The sequence below is a fragment of the Carlito syrichta genome, unplaced genomic scaffold (assembly GCF_000164805.1).
Source record: "Carlito syrichta isolate Samal-C Ts95f unplaced genomic scaffold, Tarsius_syrichta-2.0.1 Scaffold132761, whole genome shotgun sequence".
NCBI classification, from domain to species: Eukaryota; Metazoa; Chordata; class Mammalia; order Primates; family Tarsiidae; genus Carlito; species Carlito syrichta.
This window is the reverse complement of record NW_007076857.1, coordinates 143,589-169,317: the sequence shown is the minus strand read 5'-3', so window position 1 is coordinate 169,317 and position 25,729 is coordinate 143,589.

Genomic DNA, 25,729 nt, shown 5'->3' with positions numbered 1-25,729 from the left:
ACCCCTGCACCAGGCTCAGTCCACGGGGACCCCCCCACCCCTCCCGAGGCCCCTGCCTTGCTCTAGGCCCTTCTGGCCCTCAAATGCTTTGCCACAGGGTGCCCCGTCCCAGCTCCCCAGCCCTCCCCAGATGTCCAGTCTCCAGCTTCCAGCCCCACACTCCAGAGAAATGGCTTTGTCTGAGGTCACCTGGACCCTACCATTTGGCACGTGCAGCCCTGGTCCTGCAGTCCCTTACTGCACCGAGGTGTGAATTAGGAAGGGGCATCTCCTGCCTCCTGACGCAAGGTGGTCCTAACATGCTGATTAGCTAGAACACAGCCCTCTACTGCATACGGTTCTAAGATGTCTGCCTTGAGAATGGCACTCCCTTAGATGTCTGCCCTTGGGCAGTGCATCACCTGTGTAACCCTACAAGGCTAACCTAGAAGGGCACAGTGCAGTTCTCATCCTGCTCTTCCTCAGAAGTATCTAATGCAATTGCTCATTTAACAGCACAGTATGGATCACGTCAGTGCATGTTTGTCAGTGAGCTTTCAAAGATCCCTATGCTGTGCCCTCCCAGCGCCCTGTCCGGCATCCGCTAGGTCACGGATAAGTGTCAAATGAACGATATCCAGAGCACAGATGTGAATAAGACTCTGTTGCAAATTTAAAAATTTTTGTTTTTTTAGATTCAGGGGGTGCACCTGCCTGTTCGTTATGTGAACATGTTGTACAGTGGTAGAGATTGGGTCTCAGGTGGCCCCATTGGTCAGGTAGTGAACATTGTACCCAGCAGGTAATTTCTGAACCCTAACCCCCTGCCTCCCCATTTATTGGTGTCCCCAGTGTCTATTATTTCCATCTTTGTGGCCATTTAGCACGCACATATGAGTGAGTCACATACGTGGCATTTGGTTTTCTGTGTCTGAATCAATTTAGTTTTCTGTGTCTGAGCCAATTTGTTCTCCAGCTCCCTCCATGCTGCTGCAAAGGACATGATTTCATTCTTTTTTATGGCTACATAGTATTCCATGATGTATCTATACCACAATTTCTTTATTCAGTCAGTTGTTGGTGGACACTTAGGTTGGTTCCATGACTTTGCTATTGTGAATAGTGCTGCAATGAACATACAAGCACAGATTTCCCTCCTCACCCTCTCTCTTTTTTTTCAGTCAGGGTCTCTGTTGTCCAGGCTGGAGTGCAGTGGAATGATCATGGATCACTGCAGCCTCCAACTCCTGGGCTCAAGCAATCTTCCTGCATCCGTCTCCCAAGTAACTGGGACTACAGGCATGTGCCACCACACCTGGATAATGTATTTATTTATAGGTTTTGCTATGTTGCTCATATAATGATTTATTTTCTTTTGGGCCGAATAAGACTCTTGTAAGGAAAGTCTGAAACCAAACCACCAGAGTGAATATCTATGCCCCGAATGTGTGAACAAAAGAACACTGAACTGCTGTCCCCAGCAGTCTCAGCAGTGTTTCTTCCCTTCTCTCTGTTGTCCATCACGGAGCCCATCATGACAGTCTCACCCCACAGGACATTTCCACTCTTGCCACGAGAGAGCACTGGACGTGAGGGGATCCACACTGATGGTTACTGACCGAGTCCTGCTTCAAGGTCTGGCTTTTGGAGGTGACGAGCTCACCATCCTCCAGCGAGGCTGAATTCCACATCCTAAGTATAGATAAAATTGCATTCTTGGAATGTATGAGGGGGACCAGAATTTATATATAAAAAATTGTGTCCCGCACCTTTGGGAGGCTGAGGTGAGTGGATTGCCTGAGCCCACGGGTTCGAGACCTGCCTGGGCAGTGAGACCTCATCTCTACAGTAAATTAAAAAATCAGCCGGGCATGGTAGCGCGCGCCTGTAATTCCAGCTACGTGGAAGGCTGAGGCGGAAGGATTGCCGGAGCCCAGCAAGTCGAGGCTGCGGTGGCCGGGAACGGCCACTGCACTCCAGTCTGGGCGACCGAGTGAGACTCCAACTCAAAAAAAAAAAAAATTGTTTTATCCTTACATGTTTAAACTTCAGTCACCTTCAAAGTCCTCTCTGTCTGATGCAATATCCCTATCGAGATGTCCTTTCCACTGCTCAAAACAATTTCTGAACTCATCAATGTTGATGACTTTCAGTGCTTCTGCCATTTTTTGTTTCACCTCTTCCACATCGACAAAACATTTCCCTTTGAGGACTTTTTTCATCTGGGGAGACAAACAAACAAAGTCACTTGGGGTGAGACCAGGTGAATAGGGAGGGTGGGGCCTAGGAGTCATGTCATTTTTGGTCAAAAACTGCTGAACACTCAGCACAGTGTGGGCAGATGTGCTTGTAAATCCCCCATCATGAAATGGGCAAATGCATTAAAAAAAAAAAAATCTCCAAAAAGAAAAAAAAAAGGCTGAGCCCGAGGGTTCGAGACCCGCCTGGGTAACTTGGCGAGACCTCATCTCTACAATAAATCAAAAAATTAGCCGGGCGTGGTAGCTCGCGCCTATAGTTCCAGCTACTCGGAAGGCTGAGGTGGAAGGATCGCCGGAGCCTAGCCGATCGAGGCTGCGGTGACTGGGAGTGCCCATTGCACTCCAGTCTGGGTGATGGAGTGAGACTCCAACTCAAAAAAAAAAAAAAAATTCATTGAAGCCACATGCAGCCTCTTGCAACAACGCTAGTTGGTACCCTGATGCTGATGTACCATGGACGAAATGCATACTACAGGGGGTCCACCCTCCAAAACATAATTCCATTTTTTTGGAGTCCCCCTGTATTAAACCCTTATTTTGGGGTGGGCCTGTTGATGTCTGCGTGATTTTATTGACCTGTCTGGGTATGAGCAGGATGGGGATATATTGGGAAGGTCAGGAAGCTGGCCTGTGTCACCATGGACTCATCAGTGTTGTGGATCTGGAAGAAGAAGAAACACACTGATCTGTGGAAAGCCCAGCTCTTGTAAGTCAATCTGGTAACAGGGAGCACAGAAAAGAGCCGGTGGCCCTGACGAGTCACTCGAGGACATCACAGAGCCAAACACCCTTTTTCATTTATTTTGATAGGTGGAATTTAGTTTTAATTATGTAAGAGAATACTTCATGAGATATTTTCAAAGAGAAATGAGATCTTAATAATCCGAGCTCTCATTACCATCCTCAGCTATTAAATCTTTATAAATCTCTGCTGGAAGTGAGGCAGCTGGGCTTGGAGGACCAGGAACGTGGAGCATGAGTGAGCAGAAAACGGTGGCCTGCATGTGCAGGAGGCGACATTTCTCCCTCCGGGGCCTTGAGATCAAAGGTGAGGGCTGCTCCCCAGGGGGAGTCATGGAAAAGAGTCATTCCAACAATGACAATGGGGGAAACTGAGGGAGGGGTGGACACAGTCACCAGAATCTGAGGGCCTCCCTGAGGAGACTTGGAAACTGACCTCCAGCAACCTGGCTTAATTCCACTCTTGCTAAAGTTAACCCCACTCTAAGATCGGGGAATTCCACCACCCCAGGGGAGAGGAGTTATTTTTACTACCCCAAATTAAATGATGCACATCAAGTGGCTGTGCACGTCAAAGGCCTTCTTTCTGTTCCCCTGATTCACTCTTCCCTCCTCTGAGGAGCTCAGGCTCATGGAAACACAGGACCCAGCAGGCCCCCGGCCACAATGTTGCTTCCTGATGGAAGGAATGCCCAGCGAGAGCCTTGTAGGTGGATTTTTCACCTCTGTTAGGGTCCCCTGTCTTCACCCCAAAGGGCTCCATCCCTGAGTCCCTCTAACCCCACTTCTCTCTACGGTGCCCCCAGGATGTGCTGCAGGATCCCCAAATGGCACACATCTAGCTGGTCACAGGTCTTTCTCCCCAGACTCATTCTACTCAAGCCCGCGGCCTGGGGGCCTGAGTTGGCCTGACCCACTGCAGCCTCGGCGCCCCCCAGAGCCAGCTGGTCATCAAATCCTGTTGATAATAGATGGTAAGCCTCCATCTCCCACCTGCCAACCGGAGCCCCAACTCGGTACCTCGGCATCACTGCCCTCTGGCCTGGCTTTCAGTCACATCAGCTACCCACTCTGCCACGGCTGTCTTGGTCCACTACCCAGGAGTTCCCATCCTGAAAAGGATCTGAGCATTCTGTCATATATCCTCCCAAAAACTCTGCTTGGACCCCACGGGACCTGCCCCTGACTTCCCTGCCTGCCCAGCCATGACCTCCACGGATCCTTGCTGCCCCTCCACGTCCTGAATGCACGACGCCCGGGTGTCTCTAACCCCAGCCCGTGTCGGGTTTTCTGTCTGAAGACCCCTCCTCTCCTCCTGGGCCTGGAGGGCCCTGGCTGGTCTTGAACGGCAGCTTAAGCGTTGCCTCCTTTGTGGACTTGAACTCGAATGTTATGGAATAAACAATACTTCTCCAGAAGAGGGAGAAGGGGCTCTGTGCCCCTCTGTCCATGATCATCACGGAATCACAGCACATCTGAGATGAAGGGACATGACCATCCTCTGATCCTCTTCATTGTGACTTTTAGGGAAACTGAGGCAGAGGTGGATCCAGTCTCCAGCCTCCCGATTCTCAGGACAGGCCAGCATTTATATGAGACTTTACAAGCCCAGACTATGAGGGTCCTCATGGCTGGAGCAAATGTCTTTTATTCAGAAGTTCCACCCCAAGGGACACTCCAGAGAGAAGGCTATGACACCGGCTCGGGGCTCTTGAGGCCTCTTAGGTGAAAATTCTGAGGGTCACGGTGTTGGTGGAGTCTGATTTTTTTTTGAGTTGGAGTCTCACTCTGTCGCCCAGACTGGAGTGCAGTGGCTGCTCCTGGCCACCACAGCCTTAACCTGCTGGGCTCCGGCAATTCTTCCGCCTCAGCCTTCCAAATAGCTGGAACTACAGGTGCGCGCTACCACGCCCGGCTAATTTTTTGATTTATTGTAGAGATGAGGTCTCGCCGAGTTGCCCAGGCGGGTCTCGAACCCGCGGGCTCAGGCAATCCACTCACCTCAGCCTCCCAAAGCGCTGGGATTACAGGCTGAGCCACCGAGCCCGGCTGGTGGAGTCTGATATTATCCTCCCTTGTTCAGTGCCAAGCATGAGCCGCCCAGAGGAAAAATTCAGGGTCTCATACAACCGAAGTGACTTTTTTCCTTTCTGGCCACAAATCCTAGACCCCAGCACGTATATCCATCATAGACTGAGAAGAAATACGCTCTCTGCAAGCGTGTGTTGGAAATAGGAGTGTGTTCCCGGGAGTAAATAACCAAAGGGCTTGATTAGAATCCTATTTGGAAATGCGCCTACCTGCAGCTCTATGGTGGTTAGAAATCCCACCTGGCAAAGCCCCCCAGTCGTGACGGATCAGGGTCCCCTGCCCCTGGCCACCTCTGTCGGCTGGACGACGTCAGCTGCAAGTCAGCGCAACCTGATGCGAATGGCTTACGTGATAAGGAAAGCAGTGGGCCTTCCCCAAAGAAGGGCAGCTCCAGGTCTACCCTGCCCAGTGTGGCCACTTGGTGACATGTTGAAAGGTTCCTCTCTCACCCTTCTGCTCTGCCATGCTGGCTGATATGGTGCTGGATGTCCCCCGCAGACTCAACCATCAGCAGCAGCAGTAGGAAGACCATCGTTGCCTCTCTGCCTTTTTATCAACTCAGAGGCCTTTCCCAGCATTCCTCAGTAGCCATTTCCCGTACTCTCATTGGCTAAGATCGGGTCACATGCCTCATGCCAAGCCAATCATCGTTTAGGAGACTCATTAGCTTAGCCAATCAGAGCCTACCCATGAGGCATCGGGGCAGCGTCTAGATCCCTGGACAGAATTGGGCTCCAGCCAAGAAGGGGTCGCTGTCGCTGTGATGTGGGACCGTGAGTCTGTCACCCATGTCCCCTTGCTGGTTCCGCCACAGGCTTTCATAAAGAAGTTACCTGTAACCTGTCAGAGTGGGACCCTCAGCTGCTGCTGTGCCCTGCCGGGGTTTGCGTCAGCCTGAGGTCCTGGCGAGAGGGCGGCTTTCTCGAAGTTTCTGGGAACAGGAAGACGGCATCTTCACCAGGACAGTCCACTGAGTGTTGCCCGAGGCCGTCCCTCAGCAGCCTGTGTCCTGGGGGTGGTCAGGTGGACTTGTCAGGAGCCGGGCCCCCCTTCCTGCTGTGGCCCCAGCTGTGCTAGGCCACCCGCTGCTGGAGTGCCCTCGTCTTGGGCCAGGCACCCGCGCGGCCTGGCCTGACCTGAGTGCCCCGGGCCTGGCCCGAGCTCTTTCCAGGCACGGCTTGCAGGAGCTCGGTTCGTCCGCACACCAGCTCCGCCATCCCGAGCTGAGGACAGGGCAGGACAGAGGTGGACGGAAGCCGCCAGAGGCCCACAGCTGGTAAGCGGGAAGCGGGGATCCCGACCCAGGGTTCACAACTCGCCCACACCCATCCAATAAACAAGCCTGCTTGCTTGCCTTATTTCCTTTCTTTCCCCTTCCCTCTCTCTTCCTTCCTCTCTCTCTTCTTCCCTTCTTTTCCCCTCCCTCCCTCTCTTCCTTTCTTCCTTTTTTCCTTCCACTTCAGTCTCCCAAGTAGCCGGGGTTACACAATAAAAAAAAATTTTTTTTTATTGTAGAGGTGAGGTCTCATTATGGTGCCAGGCTGGTCTTCATCTTCTGGGCTCAATCAAACCTGCCCGACTCAACCTCCCAAAGTGCTGGGATTACCCTCGTGAGCCACCGTGCCTGGTGACAGTCCCTTTTATTTATTTATTTATTTTTAATTATTATTATTTTTTTTTTAGTTGGAGTTTCACTCTGTCGCCCAGACTGGAGAGCAGTGGCGGTTCCCGGCTACTGCAGCCTCGACCTGCTGGGCTCCGGTGATCCTTCGGTCCCAGCCTTCCGAGTAGCCGGAATTACAGGCGCGTGCTACCACCCCCGGCTAGTTTTTGATTTATTGTGGAGATGAGGTCTCGTCAAGTTGCCCAGGCGGGTCTCGAACCCGCGGGCTCAGCCAATCCACTCACCTCAGCCTCGCAAAGGCACGGGATTACAGGCTGAGCCACCGAGCCCGGCTGACAGTCCCTTTTAGAAACAATATAGTCCAGGCTCGGTGCCTCAGCCTATAATTTCAGCACTTTGGGAGGCTGAGGCGAGTGGATTGCCTGAGCCTGCGGGTTCAAGACCAGCACAGGCAACTTGGCAAGACATCTTCTCTACAATAAATAAAAAATTAGCCAGGCGTGGTAGGGTGCACCTGTAGTTTGGTTAGTTGGAAGGCTGAGGCGGAAAGGTCGCCTGAGCCCAGCAGGTCGAGGCTGGGGTGGCCGTGAGGGTGCGTGCCACTGCATTCCAACCCAGGCGACAGTGAGATTCCAACCCAAAAAACAAACAAATGAAAACTGAATATAATTTACATACCTTAAAATTCACTCTTTTGGAGTGTCTGATCAGTAGTCACAAAGTTGTGCAACCACTGCCACAATTGCTTTTAGAACCAGTTCATATCCCCCAAAAGAGACCACACACCCCTTAGTGGTCACCCCAGTCCCCTCCCATCAGCCCCTGGCAACCACAAAGCTACTTTCTGTCTCTGCAGTTTTGCCTGTTCTGGATGTGTCCTGTGACGCGGTCACACGCTCTGAGGCCGTCTGTGTCTGGCTTCTTGGATTCACATAATGTTTCATCCTTGCTGTAGTCTGTGTCATGCTTTATTCATTATATTGCCAAATGATATCCCGTTGTATGGATAGTTCACATTGTATTGATCTGGTCACAGGTGATGGATATTGGGGTTGCTCCTACCTTTTGACTATTGTGGCTAATGCAGTTGTGAACATCTGTGCACATGTGTTTGTAAGGACAGGTGTTTTCATTCTTTTAGGGCAGGTACCTAGGAGCGGGACTGCTGGTGGAAGTTGTTTTGATAAGATGAAGACTGAGAGGTCAGTGGATGGCTCAGAGTATCCTGAGCTCTGGAGAGGGAGTTGGGATTGTGGGCCAGCTGTACTGTCTGGTGACTGTAGGACGTTGGCCTAAGTCCTTCTCTGGATTGGTCCCAATACCAAGAAAGTGGGTGTGGATGGGCCCAGCTCAGAGCGAGTGTGAGTATGCCCATCTCCTGCCTGGAGTAGCAGCCAAGCTTTCCCTGACACCTGTGCTGGGGAGAGACGACAGCGTCCACCTAGAGGGCAGAGAGGGACAGGACGTGGGCATCGGCCCTGGCTTAGGCTCCCTGACCAGGACCCTTTGCTGCTGGGATTCAGGAAGGCACCACCCTTCTGCTGTAAGCAATTCCATTTGCACTTTAATGCCTACACCACTTTATTGTATCTCAGACTTGAAAATAAACCTTAGCTCATTCTCATGAAAGCCATGTGAAGCTCAGCCAGAAATTTAATTGTATTTACTAAAAAGCTAATAAATATTTACTGCAAATCTCATTGCTCCATAAAATTGAGGACTGCGCCTTCTGCATGCTTTCTGGGCCCGGCTGAGGAAGAGGGGGGCAGCTGGGAAGGAGACGGCTGGGAGGGAGAAAGGAAGGATCTGGCTCGTCTCCTCGCTGAAGTCAAACTGTGGTCCTCCCTTGGTGTCTTCTGTAATGAGAGTCGGTCACCTACCACGCCTTTGATGTGAGCCTCATCCTTTTATTCAGAAAGCAAGCTTTCGAACAAGGTTCATGTCATTGCAATTCCAAACCAGAGCTATTTGATTATGCATGGAAAGCTTATGACATTTTCCACTGAGATGGTTTTTGAATTAACTGAAAACTTAGCAGTTTTGTAATTCTTGAATTGTAGATTTTTGGCTCCCCTTCTTGGTCTCATAAGTCCATCGATGGGTCTTTTTAAATCTGAAATTTGCCATAGGCTGAGTCTTCGAAGAAAGATATATGCCCTTGACATTTAAAAAAAAATTAATGGGAAATCACTAAATCCTGTCAAATGCTACATTGAAATGTAGTTACAGCTCTTTTCCTATGCCCAGTGAGGATTTAATCATAGCAAAATCTTAATATTTAATATTGAAATCTTCATCTAAGAGACCCAAAAAATGTTTTGCAAGGGGCAGTTTGGCATTTCCCACACTGCTGGCAAAACTTCCTGGCTCTAATTTGGAGCTGTGGCAACCTGAGGATGAACCAGTGACCCTGATTCTTACCCAAACTTAAAGTCTAGGATTCCAGAGGTCAAAGCTCCAAGGTCAAAAGCATGTGGCTGCTCTGGGACTCCCTTGTGGGTGGTTCCTAGGTGGCTTTAGAATCCTTGGGAGTAGGCTGGGCTCGGTAGCTCAGCCTGTAATCCCAGCACTTTGGGAAGCCGAGGCGAGTGGATTGCCTGAGCCCGTGGGTTCAAGACCAGCCTGGGCAACTTGGCAAGACCTCATCTTTACAATAAATCAAAAAATTAGCCAGGTGTGGTAGCGTGCACCTGTAGTTCTGGCTACTTGGAGGACTGAGGTGGAAGGATCACTGGAGCCCAGCAGGTCGATGCTGGGGTGGCCGTGAGGCCGTGAGCATGCCTGCACTCTAGTCTGGGCAACACAGTGAGGCTCCAACTAAAAAAAAAAAAAAAGAGAGAGAAGAAGAATCCTCAGGAGCTTCAGAGCCTGTGATCGTGTATGCCATATTTGCTAATCATGTGCCGTTGGTCAGAGCAGGCTACGACTGAGTCCAGATTTAAGCATCGGGGAATAGACGCCTCTTGATGGAAGGAATAAATAACAAAGTCACGTGGCAAAGGGCCTGACTGCAGAGCTAGGAAGAAGCTCTGGTCATTCTGCAGTCCATGACAGAGCCCGACCTGCACCATTGCTGGGGCTGGTCTACCCACCCCCTGGCTGCTGTCAGTGCAGGCTGCTGACAGCTCATGGTTGCAACCTTTCTAGAGAGTGGCCTCAGCTGACAGGGGCCTTGCCCCCAGCTAAGATCTTTCTCTTTTTTTTGAGTCAGAGTTTTACTCTGTCACCTAGGCTGGAGTGTAGTGGCAGGAGCACAGCTCACCATAGCCTCGACCTCCTGGTCTCAAGCAATCCTCCTGTCTCAGCCTCCTGAGTAGCTGGGACTACAGGTGTGCACCACCATGCCTGTCTAATGTTTTCTTTTCTTGTAGAGATGAAGTCTCGCTATATTACCCAGGCTGCTCTCAGACTCCTGGGCTCAAGTAATCATCCTGCCTCGGCCTCCCAAGTCGCTGGGATTACAAACATGAGCCACCACGCCTGGCCGCTTTCAAGGACAGGAGAGTGGGGCAAGAGTCAGGATGGATATGGTCCCTGTGGTCAGAGCTCACAGGAGTTGGGATGCAATTTAGAGGTGCTGGTGTTTATTTCCAGTCCCTAGAGGGTACCCACTTTTCAGTCTTTGCTTACCAGCTGAGTCTAGAGGACAAGCAGTAGGAGGCCAGGGATACACTTTGCCTCCTGGGAGGTTGAAGATGGTGGGGGAGAGTGGGAGAAAGAGGGAGGCGGATGGGTGGGAAGGAATGATGAGTGGCAGGGAATGGCAGATATGGGAGAATGGAGGGGTGGTGGGGATAATAAGGGAGGACAGTGGGAGAAGGTGAGGAGCACGGTGAGGGGGTAAGGTAGGGGGAGTGAGGAGGAGGGAGGATGAGACAATGACCATGTTGTCAGGGGAGGATGGTGAGGATGGCGGGGAATGGCGAGGGGAAATGGGGCTATGAGAGGCGGCGGGGCGGCAGGGAGTAGCAGGGAATAACTTAGGGGAGATTCCTGCCCTTTCGTGATGTTCCCAGTCTCCATGCATTTAGCAAACGGTGCCACTGGATTTTGCCTTGTTAGGAAAGCCGTTAGGAGTGGTATGTTTGGACTGTCTGTTTTTTCTCCCTGAGCAAATGTCAGCGATTCTATTGCATGTTCTAAGTTTCAGGTCCTATGACAACCCTGTAGTGGCTAGACCCTCGTTCCAGGGCAAAAACCCATCACACGCAATTCTTATGACGATGACAGTGAGTTCATGGCCGCTGCCTTCATGGACCTAGGTGGAGGCCTGGGTGGAGTCTCAGGGCCTCCCGTGGGCCTGGTGGGGGGCGAAGGGGAGCAGCCACTCACCTAGCGGGGCTGGTAGGAAAGCAGATGCAGTGGACACCCCCAGCTCAGCTGGACAGCTTTTGGGGTTTGGAATAGATGCCATGCTTCCACGAACCAGTTGCCCAGTAGAGGCTGTGAGTGCAAGAAATTTCAAATATACATGCAGATGTTATCTTTGATGGAGCTTGAAACAAAACTTTTTTATTTATAAATAAGGATCTTGTTTATCCTTAAAAATGGAGGAAAATACTGAGTATAGGCTCTGGATAAACTAGGGATTTTTTTTCTTAATCTTTTTTTTTTTTTTGAAGCGGGTTCTCGTTCTGTCACCCAGGCTGGAGTGCAATGGTGTGATCATAGCTCATTATAACCTTGAATGCCTGGGCTCAAGTGATCCTCCCACCTTAGCCTCCCAAAGTGCTGGGACTACATGAGCCACTCTGCCCAGCCCCCTAATCCTATTTAAATATTTTAACTTTTGTTTTCTTTTGGGAGTCAAGAGATCTACCCAGGGGAATGCTAGGAAGAGCATCAAGTCCCACTTCCTACCTGCCCTGGAGACTTCAGATGGGCTCATGCCTGTTCACATCATTTCTCCAAGGAGGGCAGAGTTGGGGGAACCCAGGGTTTGGTGTTGGTCTTTCTGGGGGATGACCTGGAAATGGCTGCTCAGAAGAGCCTTTCTTCCGGGGCGCTGGCGGCACAGTTTCTGCTTTTGTAGTTGCAGAATGAAGTGCCCCATGAGGAGAGCAAAATCCCCAAACCAAAGTTAGAGCATCCGATTTTGGTTCCTTAACCATCTGTGGGGAAATTTTGTAGTTTGCCACATATTCAAAAAGAAACAGCAAGGGAGGAAAGACTGCTTCCTGTGTCCAAGCCATTGGGGAGGCTGCCCCAGGCTTCATCCTGAGTACCTGAGAGCCCACCTGGCATGAGACAAGTCCCATCAGCTCTGCTAACACCTTCTTGGGGTGTTCTCATGAGAGCCCTGCTGATGGGCTTTCAAACAGGCCAGCGATCATCCCTCACCTTTGAGGTGCAGGAATGCGCCAAAACACCTGGGCCTGGGGCCACAGGCCAGCAGAGAGCCCAGGTGGATGTCCACTCCAGTCCTCAGTGCTTTTAATTCCAGTCTAAGGCTCCCTGTGCCAGTTCCAGCTTTTGGAAGTATGACATAGTTGGTGTTTGGCAAACTCTTGTGAAACTGATGAAGCAGGGTTATTTACATAGCCTGGTAAGTCCAAAGACAGTCATTATTTACTTAAAGGAACTCTCTCCATTGGGCGTGGTGGCTCATGCCTGTAATCCCAGCAGTTTGGGAGACTGAGGGGAAAGGATTGCTTGAGGCCAGGAGTTTGAGACCAGCCAGGACAAAATAGTGAGACCTTGTCTCTGCAAAAAGTCAAAAATTAGCCAGGCATGGTGGCATGCATCTATAGTCCCAGCTACTTGGGAGGCTGAGGCAGGAGGATTGCCTGAGCCAAAGAGTTCGAGGCTGCAGTGAACCATGAACGTGCCACTTCACTCCAGCCTAGGCAACAGAGTGAGACTCTGACTAAAAAAAAAAGAAAAAAAATTTATTGTTAAAAAAACCTCTCAGACTGTCATTTCAGGTATCAGCACATGAGCAGTGCTGGGTTCCCCTGTGAAATGAGCTTATTTGGGGACTTGTTGAAAAACAGTAAGGGAGATTCAAACTTGGTTGTTAGGAAAAACCACCTACCTGGCAATCACTCATGGGATTTCACCTCTTAGAACAAATGAGTAACCATCGAGGTGTAGCGAGAGCCTGAGTTTGTGAATCTGCTGGTTTTTTAAATCCTTGTGACCCAAAACAGAGAACAGAGGGCATCTGGCAGTTATGAGCTTCCTGAGATCTGCACACCCTGCTCAGCTGTGGAAGGGCTGCCCCCAGGGGCATTCCCTCTGCCGGGGACACCATTCCCTCAGTCCAGATCACCCATTTACTGCTGAGCCCTCAAATGCCTCTGAGGCTGGGAAGTCTACTTGTAATTCGGTTTATGAATTAGAGTTCCATGCCTCAAGTGAATAACAAGACACAGATACAATGGACTTCCCCAAATGTAACCTGGGAAGGAAGAAGGAAGTCAGCAACAATTCCCAGGGACGCACTCTCACAGGATTCGGATGTGGATTCTTTCTTTTTTTATTTATTTTATTTTTATTTTTTTGAGTTGGAGTCTCACTCTGTCACCCAGACTGGAGTGCAGTGGCCGCTCCCGGACACCGCAGCCTCGACCTGCTGGGCTCCAGCGATCCTTCCGCCTCAGCCTTCCGAGTAGCCGTAATTACAGGCATGCGCTACCACGCCCGGCTGATTTTTTGATTTATTGTAGAGATGAGGTCTCACTGCCCAGGCGGGTCTCGAACCTGAGGGCTCAGGCAATCCACTCACCTCAGCCTCCCAAAGGCGCGGGATTACAGGGTGAGCCACCGAGCCCGGCTCTTTTTTTATTTTTTCAGTAAGGGTCTCACTCTCTTACCCAGGCTGGAGTGCAGTGTCATGATCACAGTAGCCGACCACAGTCTTAAGCTCCTGGGTTCAATCCTTTTACCTCAGCCTCCCAAGAAGCTGGGTCTACAGGTTTATACTGCCATGCCTAAATATGTTTTTATTTTTGGTAGAGAAAAGGTCTCACTATGTTGCCAAGGCTGGTCTCAAACTCCTGGCCTCAAGCAATCCTCCTGCCTCGGCCTCCCAAAATGCTGGGATTACAGGTATGAGCCACTGCACCCGGATAGGAGTGGATTCTTGATCTCCTGGGTTGGATAGAGGTCTGGCCTTGTTTTTTTTTTTTTTTTTTTGAGTACATGCTCTGTGGTGAGGCCAAGGGGTGGCCAAAACCCCCCAATCTTCAGCCCCCCAAATCCATATATTCTATAAAGGCATTGTGCTAGTCACAGCAGTGGGAATTCAAGACAAGTCCCTCGGACTCTACCAGACAGATGACCTTTCTATTCACCTCTCCTATGCAGAAATTGCAGAGCTGGGTTAGCTCAGAGCCCCGCCCTGGCCAGAGTCCTGGACCAGCAGCTACACGGTGTGAAGCCTTATGAAGCAAAACTGGAGGTGTATGGAGTGGACAGGAGCGATGTGGCTTGGGGTGGATGACCACTTATTCATTGATTCATTCATTCAGTTAGTCAGTCAGTCAAAGATTCTGAGAGCTGCCCAGGACTTTCCACCCCGAAGAGTAAGCACAGTCCCCACCCTCAGCAGGCTATAGCAGCCCTGGAGAGTGGGAAGTAGCCAGGGGACCTCTGCTCTGGCAGTGAAGTGGGTGATGAAGGATGGCCCGCATTCTCTGCTCTGGACAGTTCAGGAGCACATGGAAGTTGCCCTGTGATCGTTTATTTGTTATCATTTTTTCTTTGATTTTTAAAAAAATTTTTTTGGTAGAGACATGTTCCCCAGGCTGGTCTTGAACTCCTGGGTTCAAGCAATCCTCTTGCCTCGGCCTCCCAAAGTGCTGGGATTACAGACATGAGCTACCGCACCAGCCTGTTTTTAAAAAATAATAGGCCTCATTCAGTCTGACCCTACTAATTTTGAGTATGTCATGAAGGATGGGGGGGCTTCCGCTTTGCTCTGTGCATGAGAAACATATGTTGGCAGATGTGAGCAAAATAACTTTTAAACTACCATATTTTCACCCAGCTGTGTTACCCACCAGTCCAGCTGTGTTGCCGTCGTGTAGTGACTTTCAAACTTCTTTACCAGGTCCCATAGTGAGACTTTTACCTCAAGACACATTCACGTAGCTATGTATATCTGCATTAGAACTAAAGTCAAAGTTTCACAAAACAATACCGACAGACCCTGCTATTTTCTTTATTTTTTTTGGTCAGGGTCTTACTCTGTCACCCAGACTGGAGTGTAGTGGCACGATCATGCTTCACCACAGTCTTGATCTGGATCAGACAATCTTTCCATGTCAGCCTCCTGAGTAGTTCTGACTACAGGCGCATGCCACCACACCTGGCTAATTTAAAAAAAAATTTTTTTTTTGTAGTGACAAAGTCTTGCTATGTTACCTAGGCTGATCTGGAAGTCCTCTGGCTTCAGCATTCCAAAGTGCTGGGATTACAGGCGTTAGCCATGAGCACAGCCCCCCGAATTCTATTTCCTTCCTTCCTTCTTTCCTTCCTTCCTTCATTCCTTCCCCTCTGTTTTTGTCTCTCTTCCTCTCTCCCTCCCTCCCAAGTCTCAATCTGTTGCCCAGGCTGGAATGCAGCCTCTACCTGCTGGGCTCAGGTGATGCTTCCTGCTCAGTCTTCCAAGTAGCTGGAACCACAGGCGTGCACCACCATGCCTGGCTAAGTTTTTAGACTTACTGTAGAGATGAGGCCAAGTTGCTCAGGCTGGTCTTGAACCCTTGGACTCAGGCAATCCTCTCACCTCAGCCTCCCAAAGTGCTGGGTTTAGAGGTGTGAGCCACCATGCAGCAGAATTCTGCTGTTTTTGACTGTATTTTAATTCATTCTTTAAACAAGATGCTGGTTAGCCAGGCTCGGTGGCTCAGCCTGTAATCCCACGCTTTGGGAGGCTGAGGTGACTGAATTGCCTGAGCCCATGGGTTCGAGACCTGCCTGGGCAACTTGGCGAGACCTTATCTCTACAATAAATCAAAAATTAGCCCGTACAATAAATCAAAAATTAGCCGGTGGTGATAGTGTGCGCCTGCCTGTAGTTCCAGCTACTTGGAGCCAAAAAAAAAAAAAAAAGATGCTGGTTATACCCATTCAATAGATTTTATGACCTGTTAATGGAGTCCAATCTGCAGTTTGAAATCCTGCTGAGTCCCAGGCTCCAGGGCTCCTGATGGCTTTTCCTATTTGCAGGGAGGTCCGAGGATCCACACTTTCTCAGAAAATGCTTTTCAGTGAATGAAAGACAGTGTTTGTCAATTTAACATGGCACAGGGTGGTCCCCTGCAAGTACGGGCACTGTCCCCAATGTTATTTTAGTCACATTAGGGCAGCTGAGGTTCTTACATACAATCATGGATGCCTGAGGGTCAGCCACCCTTTACACCCAAGGGTAAACTGTTGATCCTTCCATATCATCATAGTGACAGCTTCTGAAACACTGCCCTGTGTTATCGTGACACCTCCTAGAGAGGCGCTGGCCTTATGGTCCTCACCAGCATGGGCTGCCTTCTTGAAGCTCCCCCGGGACAGGGCAGGCAGATGTATTTCCGTTCTGCAGAAGGGGAATCCCGGGGCCAGGGAGGCAGGGTGCCTTCCTTTGCAGTTAGTCATGAGCTGAGTTCTGCTTTTTGATTTCTGGTTGACAGTTCTCCAACTCTCGTGAATTCCTTGCCGGTTTATCCTTCCTAGGCAACTCGTCACCCCAATGTCCTGGAGGACCCTTGGCAAGAAGAGCTGAGGGCTTGCCCTGTGACATCCTACATGGCCGAGGCATGAAGCCAGTGTGTCAGGCCGGGCCCATTTGGGGGTGGATATGCTGGGTCCTGGAAATGCATCTTTTACCCACACTTACCCCAGCTGGCTGTGCTTGGAAGGAAGAAAAGGAATGAGGTGCATGGATGCCTGGGAGAAGAGTGTTCCATGGAGGGAACAGCATGTGCAAAGACCCTCAGGAGAGTAAGCCCAGGATCACTGAGGCTCCTGGGGGCCAGCGTGGCTGGAACAGGTGATTGAGGGGAAATCACAGGACCTGAGGCGACCACCATGGCCCCCTTTATTCTTGGTTCTTCCGGGGCACTCAGCCACTGAGAGCAGCTCAGCAAACACTGCCCTTTGGGAACAGTGGTAATGTGTCTAGAGCTGTTGAGGCCCATGGGCCAAGTGCTGTGGGCTCGCAGGTCCCCACCCTCATTTCCATGTGTCCTCTTCTCTCCATTGGCTCTCAAACAGATTGTTTAAAAACGATAGCTGGGCTCAGTAGCTCAGCCTGTAATCCTGCACTTTGGGAGGCTGAGGTGAGTGGATTGCCTGAGCCCGCGGGTTCGAGACCCACCTGGGCAACTTGGCGAGACCTCATCTCCACAATAAATCAAAAATTAGCCGGGCATGGTAGTGCGCACCTGTAGTTCCAGCTACTTGGAAGGCTGAGGCAGAAGGATCGTGGGAGCCCAGCAGGTCGAGGCTGCGATGGCCGGGAGCGTGCCACTGTACTCCAGTCTGGGCCATGGAGTGAGACTCCAACTCAAAAAAAAAAAGCAAACAAACAAACAAAAAAACCGACTAAGCATGTCTCCATGGCATCTGGAGATTAAATTGAAAAAACCTAACATGTAGCTATTTAAAAACCAAATCAATAAGGCCTGCCTACCATGTGGCCACCATTGGCCTTTGTGACAGCCATCAGAGAAAGGGTGATGCCCCCTCCCCTTGCTCTGACTCAAGGGTGGAGGGCAATGGTGCTATGCCTCTGGAAGAGGGCTAGGTGTGGCCTGCTGGTCCAGAGGGGTTCCTGTGTGAGCACTCAGGCTGCTGTTGTGAGTGATGGCCCACACCTTGTGCTGCTTTGCACTCCACCTTGCTGGGGCCGTGTGTCAACTGTGATCTCCACTCATCTCACAAGATAAGATCCCACTGGTGTTTGGATTTGCCTGGTGTTCAACATATGGTTACTAGTGAAAAAAATGAAGTAAAATATGAAGTGAGTGGGAGGTTTTTTACTTTTATTTTTTAGAGATAAGGTCTTGTTCTGTTGCCCAGGCTGGAATGCAATGGTGTGATCATAGCTCACTGCATCCTTGAACTCTTGGGCTCAAGTGAGCCTCCTGCTTCATCCTGCTGAACAGCTAGGACACCACACCTGGCTAAGTTTTTAGTTTTTTGTGGAGATGGGATCTCACTATGTTTCCCAGGCTGGTCTTGAACTCCTGGCTTCAAGCGATCTTCCCATCTTGGCCTCCCTAAGTGCTGGGATTACAGGTGTGAGCCACCAAGCCTGGCCTAAAGTTAGCTTTGATAGAATACAAGCTGTTGAACTCTGTCCCAGCCCTTCATCTCAGAGAAGAACCACAGTCCTGCTTTACCCTGCCCCCACGAGTCCTCTGTGACTCCTAGCTCACGGGCTTCTGCCACACGGCCTCCTGGAATGCCTGCTGGCCTCAGAGCCTTGGTCTGCGCTGTCCCACCATCCATATGCTATCCCTGCTGGGATCCACAGGCATCCTTCCTCTCTTCTTTTGGTTCTGGCTTCAGGTGGCACTGTATCCGCCACCCTCCCTGTCCTCCCTCAAACCTCCACTCCCCTTCCCGGTCCTTGCCTTCTCCATAGCTCTTGCTGTAGGGTCACTTGTGATTTATTCATTTTCCGTCCCCACCCACAAGATGGCAGTTGACAAAGGGCCAGGTGCTCAACTGGGTTCATGCTGGCCAGGCAGGCCAGAGCTTGAGAGGAGGTATTGACGGAATGGACTGTGAACTCAAGGCAGGAGATGTCGCTCCCATTTGGCATCCCATGGCATTTCAGACTTGTACCCAGCCTTGAAGGATGAGGGAGGGCACCGCACTAGCTTTTACGCGTAGTGAAACAGCGCATTGCAATCAATGTTCACGAGCTAGGACAGTTCTTGTACTTCTCAGACATTTTAGCTCATTCATCTAAGATTTGATTTGATCCCAATACTTCCTCCTCTCCTAATTTCTTATTTATTTATTCAACAGAGATGTTGTCTCACTATGTTGCCCAGGCTGGTCTTGAACTCCTGGGCTCAAGCAGTCCTCCCGTCTCAGCCTTCCAACATGTTGGGGTTACAGGCGTGAGCCCCCACACCCGGCCTCCTCTCTCTCTCTGTGTTTTTTTTTGAGTCAGAGTCTCACTCCATCACCCAGGCTAGAGTCCAGTGGCTCGCTCACAGGCACCCCAGCGTTGACCCGCTGGGCTCTGGCAATTCTTCTGCCTCAGCCTTCCAAGTAGCAGGAACTACAGGTGCACGCTACTGTGCCCGGCTGATTTTTTGATTTATTGTGGAGATGAGGCCTTGCCAAGTTGCCCAGGCTGGGCTCGAACCCCTGGATTCAGGTAATCCTCTCACCTCAGCCTCCCAAAATGCTGGAATTACAGGTATGAGCCACCGCGCCCGGCCCAGGCCCGGCCTCCTCTCTTAAAGTTTAAGGTGTAGGAGGAACACAGCCATCCTTGGCTGCTGCCAGCGATGAGCACTGCTCCACCCACCACCAACCTTCCTCACAGGTGGAGCCGGCTGCTGAGGGCTGGACTGAGTTGTTTGGAGCCAGGTGGGGGCCGTGTGGGGTACTGGGGGCAGACAGGGGGGCTGCGGAACCTGCAAGTGAAGAAGAAGGTCAGAGAAGAGACAGAGCAGTGTGACCCATAACTCACATTTTCAGGCAGGCACTAGACGCTCACGGTAGGTTTTGTGAGTTTTACCCTACAGTGCTGGATTACAGTCCTCTTGCCTGTCTCCGATGTCCTCACAAAAGATGGTATTTCTTAGGAACATGATGGAGTTGGATTTATCTCAGCAAGTGTTAGGCTGGGTGCGGTGACTCATGCCTGTAATTCCAGCACTTGGGGAGGCTGAGGCAGGAGGATCACTTTGAGGCCGGAGTTCAAGACTAGCCTGGGCAACATAGCAAGACCTCATCTCTACCAGGAAAAAAATCAAAAAATTAGCTGGGTGTGGTGGCACATGCCTGTAGTCCCAGCTACTTGGGAGACTGAGGCAGGAGGATCACTTTAGCCCAGGAAGTTGAGGCTATGGTAAGCCATGATGGTGCCACTGTACTCCAGCCTGGGTGGCAGAGTGAGACCCTGACTCAAAAACAATAAAAACAAACAAACTGTTAGGATCGAGGTTGAAGTGGGCATGGGACACCAGGCAAAGCTGCTGTGTGTAGGAAAGTGCCAGCGGAGTGTGTGTGTGTGTGTGTGTGTGTGTGTGTGTGTGTGTGCGCGCGCGTGCGTGTGCGCCTGTGCACACAGACCCCAGAATGGGTTCTCTAAGATGAGAATATCTTTGTCTCCCTGACTGGCCCCAGAAATGAGAGAAAAGCAGAGCTGTTGCATGGGGTGAGGTGCCCAAACCTGCCACTCCCACACCTCCTTATTCCTTTTACATCTCCCGGGGCACACACAACCCAGGGTATACCTGGTGTGCCCCTCCACGCCCCGTTTTCTCTGCTTTCTTTTCAACCATCCCTGGCCAGAGAAGGGGCCCAGCGGCCTGCTTCTTTGCTGGTGCATCTCTGCTGTTGGCCAGGGTTCCCTAGGCCGGACCGGGCTGCCCAGCCCACACAGGGTGGGACGGGGAGGAGTGCTTCGGCTCCAGGACCACCCCAACCCCTGAACCCCTCCTGCCACCTTCAGCAGCTCTTTTGGTCTAAAATGGTGTTTTCAAACTCAGATTTAGAGGGCCCTGACTAGTATTAAAAGAATAAAGACATAGAGCAGAACATGTCAGAGTCTGTCACCTGTTTGAGATTAAACATGGAGTCAGGCGTGGTGGTTCATGCCTGTAATCCCAGCCCTTTGGGCCAAAGGCTGAGACGGGAGGATTGTTTGAGGTCAGGAGTTTGAGACCAGCCTAGGCAACATAGTGTGAGACTCTGTCTCCAAACAAACAAAAACAAACAATATATAGTTTGTGTGTGTGTGTGTGTGTGTGTGTGTGTGTACATATGTTATGCACAACTGGGTTGTGAGGTAAAATGTGTTTGAAAGGGTTGGAAGCCACTTGTCTGAACAATAGTGCAGCTGTGACTTTGACATGTGTCAGGGCCCTCCTGAGGCGAGAACTGATATGTTCTAGTGAGGGAAGTCGCCAGCACACTCCGGGCCACGTTAGAGCCACAGGGCCCATGGTTTCTGCCTGTCAAGTTGTCACTCAAGGCCGAGATCGCCACATTCAGGGAGAGGCCTCGGAAGCCCCTCTCATCAGCCCCAACCTGCCCTGAATACTTTTTCTCCTTTCTGAAAACCACACAGGCTGGGCTGGCCGGGCTGCGGCGCTCGCGTGGGCCACGGTACCACCGGCATGCCCTTCTCCCAGAAGCGCAGCAAGCAGAACACGCAGCGCTGCGCAACTTCCCGGGAGAAGCGCCTTGGTCTCGAGATGGTGTCGGCCTGTTGTTCCGCGTTGCCATAGGGGACGGAGCGCCGCCTTTGCACTGCCGCGAGGAGAAAGCTGTGATTGGCTGTCCTTGCTGCCCATCATCGCTGTCCAGTGGCTCTAACTGCAGAGGCCAGAACCCAGCCTGCCCGCCCCCCCGCCCCGGCAGTTGCCCTGTTTGGGGCAGACTTCTCTGTGCCGCTGCAAAGCAGGAGATTGTCAGAACTGCTTAGGCAATTAATTGGAGGGAAGGGGAAGGAGGAGGGGAAGGCCAAGGAGAAGGCGCAGGTCTCACCAGCAGAGGGCTCGACCCCGTGGGCTGTTCCACCCGTTCATTCCCAAGGTGGCTCACTAGAGCTTTGGTGAAGAATAAAAGGAGCGTGGAAAACCCCAGGGGTCGGGGCTTTGAACCTTCTGTCTTGTTGCTTTTTAAGAAGAATCAAAAATAGGCCGGGCGGGGTGGCTCACGCTTGTAATCCCAGCACTTTGGGAGGCCAAGGCAGGAGAATTGCTTGAGCCTAGGAGTTCAAGACCAGCCTGGACAACATAGCAAGACCGGGTGTCTACAGAAAATTTAAAAAATTAGTCGGGCATGGTGGTGTGCACTTGTAGTCCCAGCTACTCGAGAGGCTGAGATAGGAGGTCAAGACTGTGTGTGGTGATTGTACCACTGCACTCCAGCCTGGGCAACAGAGAGATCCTGACTCAAAATAGAAAAATTAAAAAGAAGAAGAATTCAGCCTAGAGAAGGGGGTCTTTCCTGTTTTGGCAACGTCTCAAAGCAGATGTCTTGTCATACACAGTGCCAGGCAGTAGGCGGTTGTGGGTCCTCCTGGTTGACAGTGCCCCAGGACTGCCGCCAACCAGGGTGGGGATGTGGGGGGGGGGCTGGCCAACATGCAGGGGCCTGAGACCCTGAGTATGGAAGTGGTTGGGACCCTGAGCCTTCGAGCTCAAAATCAGCACCGCTGCTGACAGGCAGGAAAGCACACCTGAGGATCCAAAGGGGAGCCCACCCTGAGGGAAGGGGGAGCCCCCTGGAGGGCCAGAGCTTTGGGGCAAGGGATGGCCCAGGCTGGCGGGTCACCCTGGCGTGGTTACTTTGGGAACCAGGACCATCTCCAACTCTCTGATCTGAACTGAAAGAGCTGTGCCCTGTGGCGCTGGTAGGGGCCGGTCCCACTGTGGCCTGGCTGTGTGGCTGTGGGCCCACTGCTGTGACATGGCTCCAGCGGCCAAGTCGGACTGTCTGGGGGTTCTAGAATATTCCCCGGGGCAACTGCAGGGGGAGATGCTGGACTTCTACCTTCTCACGAGTTGTGGAGCGATAAGGGAGGACTGGCTTCAGCTGGCTGCCCAGCTTTCTGGTCTGCTGTAGGGATCTGTGCGTAGGCCTTCTTGGCCTTTTGGCCTTTTTTGTTTTTGTTTTTTTAAGTCGGAGGATCTCACTCTGTTGTCCAGGCTGGAGTGCAGTGGTGTGATCATAGTTCACTGCAGCCTTGACCTTCTGGGCTCAAGTAGTCTTGCCTCAGCCTCCTGAGTAACTGGGACTACAGGTGTGTGCCACCATGTCTGGCTAATTTTTAAATTAACTTTTTTATAGAGACAGAGTATCATTGTCCAGGCTGGTCTTGAACTCCTGGCCTCAAGTGATCCCCCACCTTGGCCTCCCAAAGCGCTGGGAATACAGGTGTGAGCCACTGCGCCCGGCCTGGGATCTTCATAAGCCTTCTTGAGAAGTGAAAAATGAAGTCCATTCTGTCTCCCAGGTGACTTGTAACGGGAGCGACAGCCTCACTCCTCAGATGGCCCTGAGCCTCCCAGAGGCAGGCCCTCCATCTGTGCTCTGCCTTGCCAGGCACAGCAGGCTGGGGGTAATCTTGGGGACCTTGGCGACTCACTGATGTCTGCGGAGGCAGAAGCCGAGGCCTCTGGAGAACCAGGATCCCTGGCCCTGCAGGCTGCATCCCACAGGCCTGAAAGGCCACGTGGGAGGGCAGAGCTGGTGCAAGGCTGGCCAGGCCCTCCAAGGACTCTGGGGTTCACGGCAAACTGGACACCCTGTCCACACTGGACCAAGACACCATTCCCAGGTTGGGAGGAGCTGGGGAGAGAAAAGGGAACTGCAGCCAAACTGATGTTTAACCCTCTTGGCTCCATCAAAAGAGCAGGGCCAGAGGCTGGGGCCACCTTCACCCACCCACATGCAAGAGAACGCAGGAGAGAGGGGGATGGGTAGGGGGGAGTGCGTGGGAGGGGGAGTATGTGGTGGAGGGGGTGTGTGCGGGAGATGGTGTGTGTAGGAGATGGGGTGTGTCTGTGTGAGGGCTTATGAGCATGTGCGTGAGGATATCTGTGGACGTCGGGCCTGCCCATGGGAGCCTGTGCATGTGTGTGAGTGTGTGTGGTGTGAATGTGGGTGTGTATGAAAGTTTATGAATGTGTGTGAGCATATGTGCATGTGGGGGAACATATGTGTGAGCACATGTGCGTACTATGAGTACAGGTGTATGTGTCTGTGTGAAGGTGTATAAGTGTGTGTGAGCATTGTGTGAGCATGTGTAGTGTGAGTCTGGATGTGCATGTCTATGAGGGTTTATGAACGCATGTGGGTGTGTGTGAGCACGTGTGAGCGTGTGTAGTATGAATGTGGGTGTGTGTGTCTGAGGGCTTATGAGTGTTGGTGTGTGTGAGCATGTGTGAGCGTGTGTGGTGTGGGACGTGTATGTGGATGTGAGCATGTGCGAGCACATGTGTGAGTGTAGTGAGTGCGGGTGTGTGGGTGTGTGTGTCCATATGAGGGTTTAGAAGCATGTGCATGTGTGAGCACATGTCCAAGCATGTGTGGTTTGTGTGGGTTCGTGTGTCTACGAGGATTTTTGAGTGTGTGAGCATGTGTGGTGACTGCAGGTGTGTGTCCGTATGAGGGTTCAGGGGTGTGTGTGTGTGAGCATGTGTGGTGGGTGCAGGTGTGTGTGTCTGTAGAGAGTTTATGAGCATGTGTGCATGTGTGTGAGCACATGTGTGAGCGTGTGTGGTACCCGCAGGTATGTGGATGTGTGTGAGCACGTGTGTGGGTGTGTGTGGGAGTGCATGTGGTGAGTGCAGGTGCATGTGTCTGAGGATTTGAGTGTGTGAACACTGTGAGTGTGGTGAGGGTGCCTGTGTGTGGGTATGAGCATGTTTAGATGTGTGTGTAAGCACGTGTGACGTGTCAGTGTGGGTGTGTGAGCATGTGAGCATATGTGTATTGTTAGTGGGTGCGTGTGTATGAGAGTTTATGAGTGTGGGTGTGAGCATGTGTGGTGTGAGTGGGTGTGTCTGAGGGTTTATGAGCATGTGTGAGCATGGTGTGTGTGGGTGCATGTGTATGAGGGTTTATGAGCATGTGTAGGTGTGAACGTGTGTGGTGAGTGCAGGTGCATGCCTGTATGAGGATTTGAGTGTGAGCATGTGTTGAGCATGGTGAGTGTGGGTAAGAGCATGTGTGAGTGGTGAGTGGGGGTGTGTGTCTATGAGGGTTTATGAACGCGTGTAGGTGTGTGGGTGCATGTGTGAGTGTGAGCACATGTGTGAGTATGTGGTGTGAATGTGGGTGTGTGATGGCTTATGAGCACGTGTGAGCACGTGTGTGCATGTGTGAGCGTGTGTGGGGAGTGCAGGTGTGTATAAGGGTTTATGAGCATGTGTTTGTGAACGTGTGAGTGTGTGTGGTAAGTGCGGGTGCATGTGTGAGGATGAGTGTGAGCACGTGTGTGAGCATGAGTGGGTGTGGTTGTGAGCATGTGAGTGCAGGTGTGTGTCTTTGAGGGCTTATGAGCACGTGTGGGTGTGTGTGCGACCACGTGTGTATAGTGTCAATGTAGGTGCATGTATGTGAGCACGTGTGGTGTGAGTGCAGATGTTGCATCTGAGGGTTTATGAGCTTGTGTGAGCACCTATGTGGGTGCGGGTGTGTGAGCACGTGTGTGGTGTGAGTGCAGGTATGTGTGTGAACACCTGTGTGTAGTGTGAGTGCAGGTGTGTGTGTGAGCACCTGTATGTGGTGTGAGTTCAGATGTGTGTGCGCATCTGTGTGGTCTGAGTGTGGGTGCGTGTGTAAGCGCCTGTGTGTGGTGAGTGCAGGTGGGTGTGTGTGTGAGCGCCTGTGTGTGGTGTGAGTGCGAGGGTGAGTGTATGAGCACCCGTGTGTGGTGAGAGTACGGGTGTGTGTGTGAGAGCACCTGTGTGTGGTGTGAGTGCAGGTGTGTGTGTGAGCACCTGCGTGTGGTGTGAGTGCAGGTGTGTGAGCACCTGTGTGGTCTGAGTGCAGGTGTGTGTGAGTGTGTGAGCACCTGCGTGTGGTGTGAGTGCAGGTGTGTGAGCATCTGTGTGGTCTGAGTGTGGGTGCGTGTGTAAGCGCCTGTGTGCTGTGAGTGCAGGTGTGTGAGTGCATGAGCACCTGCGTGTGGTGTGAGCGCAGGGTTGTGCGAGGTGTATGAGCACCCGTGTGTGGTGTGAGTGTGGCTGTGTGTGAGCGTCTGGGTGGTCTGAGTGTGGGTGCGTGTGTAAGCGGCTGCGCGTGGTGTGAGTGCGGGTGTGCGCCTGAGGGTTTGTGAGCGCGTGCGGCGAGTGCGGGGGGGTGCCAGCCCACGCGTGTGCGGACGCGGCCG